The sequence below is a fragment of the Symphalangus syndactylus genome, chromosome 19 (genome assembly GCF_028878055.3).
Source record: "Symphalangus syndactylus isolate Jambi chromosome 19, NHGRI_mSymSyn1-v2.1_pri, whole genome shotgun sequence".
In the NCBI taxonomy this organism is placed as follows: domain Eukaryota; kingdom Metazoa; phylum Chordata; class Mammalia; order Primates; family Hylobatidae; genus Symphalangus; species Symphalangus syndactylus.
This window is the reverse complement of record NC_072434.2, coordinates 46,166,881-46,175,687: the sequence shown is the minus strand read 5'-3', so window position 1 is coordinate 46,175,687 and position 8,807 is coordinate 46,166,881. Positions and strand designations below refer to the sequence as shown.

General features: G+C 40.0%; 1 long non-coding RNA gene across 1 annotated transcript; it reads left to right on the top strand.

The window, feature by feature from the left end:
• The first annotated feature begins 4,709 nt into the window (after positions 1 to 4,709).
• LOC134731935 (uncharacterized) lies at positions 4,710 to 7,830 on the top strand. Its single transcript, XR_010114662.1, has 3 exons — positions 4,710 to 4,837; positions 6,357 to 6,538; positions 7,618 to 7,830. It is a non-coding gene; the product is annotated as an uncharacterized lncRNA (long non-coding RNA).
• Positions 7,831 to 8,807: the final 977 nt, after the last annotated feature.

Below are 8,807 nucleotides of genomic sequence, written 5' to 3'. Positions count from 1 at the left end.
CATAGAGCTCCCAGGAGATTACATACTTTGTCTTTGGCTACCAGGGCAGGTAGAGAAAGACCATCAGGTGGGGACAGGGTTAGGCATGTCTGAGCTCAGACTCTCTATGTTCAGGGCTTGCTCTGGCTGCTGTGGGTAATGGGGTTGTTGTTCTCAGGCCAATGGATTTATGTTCCCAGGGAGATTATGGCTGCCTTTGCTGCATCATGCAGGTCACCAGGGAAGTGGGGGAAAGCCAGCAGTTATTTGCAGTCCTCACCCAGCTCCCATGCAGCCCAAAAAGCTGGTCTCATTCTCACCATGCCCCCTAGTAACACCAAGTTTAGTTCCAGGCAGCTGGTAAGCAGGGCTGGGAACTTACCCCAGGCTGCCAGCCTCCTTGCCGAGAAAGCAAGTAGGGCTTTCAGGTTTTGTGCCTCCCTGCCTGTGGCAGCTTCTGTGCTGAGTCTGCACTCCAATTTCCCCCTCCACCAGGGTTCTGTCCAGGAAACTTCACATTCAGTCAAAATTGTTACACACTTCAGCTAGAAGTGTCCTTCTCCCTGTAGTCTTTTCCCAGTTCCTCTGGCAGCCCTCCCCAAGGACCCCTGTGAGATAAAGTTAGAAATGGCTTCCCTGGGGACTGAGAGCACCCACAGTGCTCTTGCCACTGTTTCTTCTACCCCTATATTTCACTTGGCTCTCTAAATTTGTCTCAGCTCCAGGTAAGGTCAAATTCCTCTTCCACGATTTGGACCTTCAGATTCCCCAGTGAGGGTGCATGTTTGGGGGCAGAAGAATGCCATTTCAAACTTTGGGCACTCACAGTTCTTCAGTTGTCTCTTAGAGCACGCAGTGGCAACCCACTTCCTTCAAAGGGTCTGTGGATTCACTTGGCTATCCTGGCACGTTCCTGCAATAGTTCTTGGAGCAAAAGTTCATGATGTGAGTCTCCATATGCTGCTCTGTCCATCCGAGTGGGAGCTGCAAGTTATTCCTGCCTCCTATCTGCCTTTTTTTCCAACTCTGCCATTGGTCTTTCTTAACAGCAGGAGAGGCTCCCTTCATCCTCTGACTTTTATATTTTTTGTGGTGTTTATTAGCCTTTGCTACAGTTACCTAGCTCAAGGTTTATTGTAGTCTCTTTCATTCTTATTTTCCCTTTCTGTCTGCATTCCTTTAGCTTTCATTGACCACCTACTCTTTGCCAGACACTAAAGACATGGAAATGAAAATATATTACACTCCTTTCCAAAGAACTGACAGAATTCTCAAATGACTAGCAAGCAAACAACAACTAAAAGGCTGTATGATGTTAAGTCATCTACAGCAAAGTAAAATAATGCAATAACTAAATGCATATGCTTTGGAGTCAAACTCACCTAAATACAGATTCTGGCTCTGAGGCTAGCTGGTCATTTTTGCTAAATTATTTAATCCCTTAAGCTTCAATTTCCCCACCTATAAAATAAGGTTAATAATGAGTTATGCATAGGGTGGTTGTGAACATGAAATAAAATAGTGTACATTAAGTACTTAATAGAGTGCCCTATTTTTTGTCATATTCAATAAATATTATTGTTAAAAACAAGTTTGTCTGAGGACGTCAGGAAATCCCGCACAGAGGGAAAAGAACACTATTACTTAAAGGAAGCATTCTTAATCTAAGCAGGCAGATGCACCTGTGCGTTTTTTTTCTTAGTCAACAATTATTCATTTTAAAAGACCGTTTCTTGTAACATCCTGGGATGAGGAGTATCCTGTTTTGATTCTTCTATTTTGCAAACAGAGAAAATGTCAGAAGCTAATTAGCTCATCCAAGTGCATACCAGTTTTGTTATTTAATCAGTAAAGGCTTTCTGTGAGGAAAGATTATGCAGTTAATCTACATTAAATACTTACTCTGTACAAAGCCTTGTGGGGGATGTAGAAATGTAAAACCACTAAGAGACACCATGTGATGTCACTGGGAGTGAACGTTGATTCCAAGATGAGCACTCCACAAAGGCAGAAAAGATGAAACTCATTTTGTGTGCGAAACTAGAGCGACAGGTATAAAGAAGAGATCATGGTCAAGAGGGATGATCAGAAAAGACTATCACAAAGGAAGTGAACTTGAAAAGCTGGGCTTAAAAAAAGAATGAAATTTAGACAATGGGAAGAGAAGGGTGTGGGGAGTGTATTAGGAAAAACAGAATTTGAGCAAAGGGCATGGTGGTGAAGAAAAACACTCAAGAGAAATCAAGTAGGCAAATTCTCTTTGTGCGGTTAAGAAGTCAAATGACTTTCCCAAGGTCACACAATTATTTAGGACTAGGATGGGGTCTCCTAATTTGCAGTTTGACATGTTCTACCATGTGCAAGATTTATAAATGATGATTGGGTGTTGCAAGAAGGGCAATATTTCATCATCCTCAAAGAAATGCGAGAAAAAGACTGGCTCTAAGGCTTATTGGATGCAGATGTGGTTGCCTTAAAACTCATGTTCACCTTCTGTGGCTGAGCAGGACCATCTTGTAGGAAGGCTGCTACTGCCGACCTGGTACTCCCGCCACATCCTGACACTCAGACTCTTAAGTATGTGGCATTATGGGAATATCCAAGGCCATAGGGCTTCCACAGGACAGCCCTGGCACATGGCCACAGAAAGGGGTTTGGGCCACATAGTCTATCATGGTTCTTCAGAGGGACAGCCGTGCAGGGAGCACTTCTGGACTTTCTTACTCTGGATTGAGCAAAATTTGTGTTTCCAGTTAGAGTTAGTTATTCCTAGTGTTGTCCTTTTTTTTTTTTTTGAGATGGAGTTTCGCTCCTGTTGCCCAGACTGAAGTGCAATGGTGTAATGGTGTAATCTTGGCTTATTGCAACTTCTGCCTCCCAGGTTCAAGCAATTCTCCTGCCTCAGCCTCCCAAGTAGCTGGGATTACAGGCTCCTGCCACCACACTCAGCTAATTTTGGTATTTTTAGTAGAGACAGGGTTTCACCACATTGGCCAGGCTGGTCTTGACCTCCTGACCCCAGGTGGTCCACCTACCTTGGCCTCCCAAAGTGCTGGGATTACAGGTGTGAGACACCATGCCCAGCCATGTTGTCCTTTTTGACAAGCAGTGTTATTTAGAAGATTATATGCTGGAGAAAGAAGATCTGGGTTCAAGTCCTTTTCTAGCTTTGTGATTTGGAACAAGTTGATTATGATATCTTGTTACCATGAGATTGGTTATGCCAATCTCCTTATTTTATGGGTTAAAAAAAACCCCAGAAGCTCAGAAGAGTTTAATAACTTGTTCAAAGTTATATAATATGTTAAATATATACATATCCATTGAATAATATCACCTCTATCTTCCTTACAAAGCTTTTATGAGGCTCAAATAAGAAAATAAATATGAATATTCACCACAGTACTTGATGTGGATGCCAGGAGCCCTTAATGTTCTCTTTCCCCAGGAGTAAAGCGGTAGTAATCAATCTCACACACACACACACACACACACATGCACACACACACAGACACCCCACATACATATACAGCATAGTGCATAACACACATACATATAAGATTTATTTAAAATGACCTTAAGAAGAAAATTATTAACTCTGGGTCAGATGTGTTTATAAGCCCATTTCTGGGACCACATTCTGGGCTCTACCATATTGTATCTTGGGGTCATGGCTCTCTCACAACTGGAGAGAGGTGCTCCAAGCATCAATTCATAAAAGCTGTTACTAGCACACTATCTCTATCCTGTTGTTTTTTTTTTTAATAATACTATCTACCTTGCATTTTCTGAGGCACAGAGCCTAGCACAAATGCGTCTAATCAGGTCAATCAAAACAAGGGGAATTGCACTGGTATTTGGGCCTGGGGTGCACAGCAAAACGTCAAAGACTACAGGACCAGGAAAGCTTGTGACTTGGCTATTCTGCTCATGATGTGGTTTTTATATAAATGGCCTGCATTCATGTAAGGACAAACATAAAACAGCCCTTCTCCTAGCTTCAGAATAGACTGAAAGTAGAGGAGAAGAGCAGAGAGAAATTTTGGGTTTTTTTGGTTTGGTTTTAGGAAATAATTTACAATATTTATACTCTAGGAATTGCCCTAGAGAAATTAGAATTTTTTAATTAAAAAATTTATTTTCCTCTTAGCTTCTTGCAATGTCCACATTATACAGTGCATTAAAGCTATAAGGTCTTATTCCTATTTCAGCAATTCTCAATCAGATAATCTCAGAATGCTTGTTAAAACACAGATCTGTGGGCTTTGATCCAGATCAACTGATTTATAATTACTTGTATAGATAAGTTAAATAAGTTCTTGGTGAAATTCTCATGTCCACTAGAATTTAGAAACCACTGCACACACCCTTCTAGCATCTGAAATCACTTCTATTTTTATAGATAAAATGGCCTGCGTTTCAAACTCTTCCATATTTGTAGCCTTTGGGTTTCTACATCTCTTTTAAGCTCACCAAGATCTAGTATTCAGCCTAGGACTCAGCCAGCGAAATTAGATGGAGTAGAATGGAAATTCTACTTGTGCTTCCCATAATAAAGCTTCACTCTTCCCTCTTCCTGCTTCAACTTTCTCCACAAACACACAGCAGTAAAATATACCTATTTTTAAAGTTCTATTCTTATGCACCACAGAGCTTAAGAAACACTGCCCCCCTTGTGGTAGGTGCTGGACAAGCCAATGTTTTTGATTAGTAGGTGAGGCACATGAGGAGTTTGTGGTGAATGCATCAGTGGGAGGAAGAAAGGCATGAAATGAAGAATCAACATGATTGTGGTGCCTGGAGCCAGAGAGTTAGCTGCTGGTTCCAGCTCTGGTATTAACTGAGGGTGTGATCTGAGGTGAGTCATGCCTCTCTTTGGGCCACAGGGTGCTCCTTAGGGCTAGGCAGAATTCTTTAAGGCAGAGCTTCCTAGCTTATATGTAGTCTCACACTGGTGTGCCACAAACGGATTACAGGTGTGCTATGAATTACTGAGCTCCTCAGCTCTCAGAATGTGCCTCTAGCCAAGAGAAGCCTCATCAGAGTCTTCCTGGGGACTGGTCGGAGCAGTGTAGGAGTCCAAGGACCACCCTCGTAGTCCCTAGAGGAGGCAGTGGGCACCATGAGTCACATTTACCATGCATTTCTCCACTATAATGCCCTGAATGCACACAGCCAAAAAAGTAGGTGCTCTACTGCATGGGCATCTCAGCAGCCATCCATCCTAGTGGTTAGCACCACCAACCATTCTAGGTAAGGCCTGAGGATCAGTAGGTAGTTTGTGTTCAGCTGCCCAGAAGCTTAGAGCTTAGCCCAGGATGCAGCCAGTGGGGATGAGTGAGTGCAGAAACATGGTGGGGGTTTCTGGTCTGCCCAGCAACACCTGATAGCCCAGAATCTCTGTTTTCACATATATCAGATACTCCTGTTCATCTTCAGCAGATGGACAAAAAAGTCCATTTAGTGGTTTCCATGCTAGCTGTAGGGCAATTGCTCTTACAATGCATATGCAATATACAAATTAGACCTTCGTTATTATTTTGGAATGCTAGATAGCATAAAAGTCTGAATTTAAAGTACTTTTGCTCTATCATAAAAAATTAAACATTAACTTGTCAGTACAAGAAATGGATAAGCTATTAGGTTCTTTAATTTCAAATGCTGCAAATCTTCACATAGTAGTAAACAATGGTTTTAATTTTTTTAATTATCTTATTGTGGGAATGAAGGTTCTTGTTGATACACACCACTAGGAATTTGAAACAATCATCATTAAGAAGTCTTAATCAGAGTTTTGCATAGCTATTTTGAATATGGTATCTGTTGGTAAAAAGATATGTCAATGGTAATAAGTTCAAATTTCTAATTTTTAAAAATTATTTTATTTGGAACCTTTATATAAATTTAATATTTGATATTTTTCTAAACATCTTGTATTTTATTTTTCCTACAAGTATATAAATATAAAGAGTGACAAATTTTTTCACCGAGCTTTATTGAGCTATTCCCAGATCACCCTCCAGGTTTTGTAGAGAAAACATTTGTACAGAACAAAAAGTTTTTCTATGTGTGGAAGATGTGACAAAGATTGCCTACAGTGTTTTAGGGCAGTGGTTCTCAACTGGGGATGCTTTTGCTTCCCAAAGGGCATTTGACAATGTTTGAAGACATTTTCTGGTTGTCACCATTGGGGAGCTACTTATGGCGTCTAACAGGCAGAGGCCAGGAATGCTGCTAAATACCCTGCAATGCACAGGAAAATTCTCCATAAAAAGAATTATCAGACCCAAAATGTCAATAGTGCCAAAGATAGAAACTGTGTTCTAGAGCCTGTCTCATTCTTATATTCTGATTCAGAATTATAAATGTTCTTACAGTGGTTGGCAATAACGGATGTGGCTAGAAATGGCCAGCTCTAATCTCCTAACTGCATCTATAACAGCAGACCCTGTAGGCAAGCAAAATGTGGGGCAGGACTTCCTACGGGCCTCCTTGAGATGGTATGCATTTCAAAGCAGCAGTTGTGTAACTTTTATGGCTACAATCTTAGTACCCCCAGGTATATATATATATATATATATATATATATATATATATATATATACATCTTCTTCTCCCATTTTATTTTTTTTAAATATCATATTCTAGAAATGACATTTTTGTCCCATTGGATTGTGACTCGTGTTATTTTTCAACAACGCCCCTTCCTCTAGCCCCAACTCTGGATCTCACCATGACTAGCTTGGCTGGGATGGGTGGCCCAAAAGGCAGAGATTTGCACTGAAAATCTTTTCAAATCATTCCCTTCTCCTTCTCATTCGAATTCGAAAAGGGAATTCAAATTCCTGCAACTTTATTTCGGAGTCGAAGTCATCCTGTTGTTTGGCATTAATGTGCTACTTCTAAGATTAAACAAATCTTCCATATCCTTCCTCTCTGATGCACTCATCCTCTTGGTTGTTTTGTTTTGTTTTTTAACACGTCAGGATGATTCAAGTGACTAGGGATTAAACCAGTCTGGACAGCCATACTCCTTTATCAATATGACTCCTACCACCCCTTCAGTCAATTTTTACAACAGATTCACATCTACCATCTCATACCAAGAGCAGGTTTAATGGAGCATCAGACACTTTTATTTATCCTAGGACTTAACTGAGGATTGGCAATTCTATTAATAAATGTACTTGGATAGAAGAAAGATCAATAGATCTAGGGTCTTTGTTATATAAAATTAAGCAAGTTATTCAGTCATTGGAGCCTCATTTTGCGCATATAAAAGAGTAGTAGCGACTAGAGGGCTGCTGATTTTTCCCCAACTTAAAATGAAAGAAAAAGCACTGAGAAATTTTGAAAAGCACGTCAGTATTAGGAAATGCACACTTTCATGGTATTGACTCATTGTTAATGTATCACTTATACTGAAATGAGGAAGCTGGGTTTTACAGTTGGAATCAGGAACTAGTTTACATCCTTTGCAGGGTTTAGAGGCCCTGGAAGATTATGGTCATCAGTGTGACCTGGATAGCACTTTAATGCTGGCAAGAACAAGCCATCAATTTATTTAAGAAATTCATATTAGGACCCTAGTATGCTCTTTGTAAACAAATGGTACAAAGTTTGTTTTCTATTTTGCAGAGGAGAAAGCTGAAGCACCAGATGGTTAAAAGGACTGTTCAAGACAGCCCTGCAATTTTGACCAAGGAAGAAAGCTGAAGGGTGCTAGGGCAAGAGAGGAACTATGTCCAGGACAATTCATAATTCCAAATTCTCACTTCCATGATTTCAATGCTGAATGTGTACTTCTCTAGCTAAAAATACAATTGCTTAAGTAAAATCATCATTATTTACAGTCTTGCTGAATTGTAGTGTTGTCATTAGCCAGAAACAACAGCTTAAGTCATTGTGTTTTGAAATACTTGATTTATTATCCTGATTGTTTGAAAATGCTACCTGAAATTTTTCCTGGCATTTTTGAGTCATTCTCACCAGGTACACACATCTGGTGTTTCTCCATGACACAGTAGCCGTTCCCCCCTTAATTTCCTTCTTCTTGCTAACAGACACTGGAGTTATAATATCACACTTCCATTCATGATGAATATTTGAACTACCATGGAGACTGAGAGTCCAGGGAAGAAAATGTGTCCTGTTGATATGTATCTCAATAGAGAAACCTTCCTTTCTATCTTCTTCCTGGGGCAGCCTCACATATCATTCAGTTAGGAACCCCCTAAATCCTGATCCATGTTGGGAGCCCTCTGAAACTTCAGTGTGCATTAAACTCTCAAAACTTCCCAGTCTCTGAAGTTCCTTAATTGTTCAGCATTCCCTACTTGAAAGGCAGAGGACCACATCCTCAGGTCTCCTTTACTTGCATTTACTTGAATTCACTAATTAGGTATGTGGGTGTTTAGACAAAAGACAGAAAATTAGAAATGTGTTTGGAGAACTGGCTCCAGGTTCTGTACTAGTACTAAACCCTGTATGTTTGCAATATTCGATATTTTCAGTTTTTTCTATTTTTAGCCATAATAGATGAGTAGTGGTATCTCATGGTGGTTTTAATTTGCATTTCATTGCTGATTGGTGATTTTGATAATCTTTTCTAGGTCTTATCTAATCATTGATGATTTTAATCATCTTTTCTATGTCTTATTATCCATACATACAACTGCTTTGATGAAGTGCACTGAATATGTGTGTGTATATATATATATATGGTCCTAGATTTCTTAACAATGGGGATACATTTTGAGAAATGCATCATTAGGTGATTTCATCACTATACAAACATTGTAAAGTGAACTTACACAAACCTAAGTAGT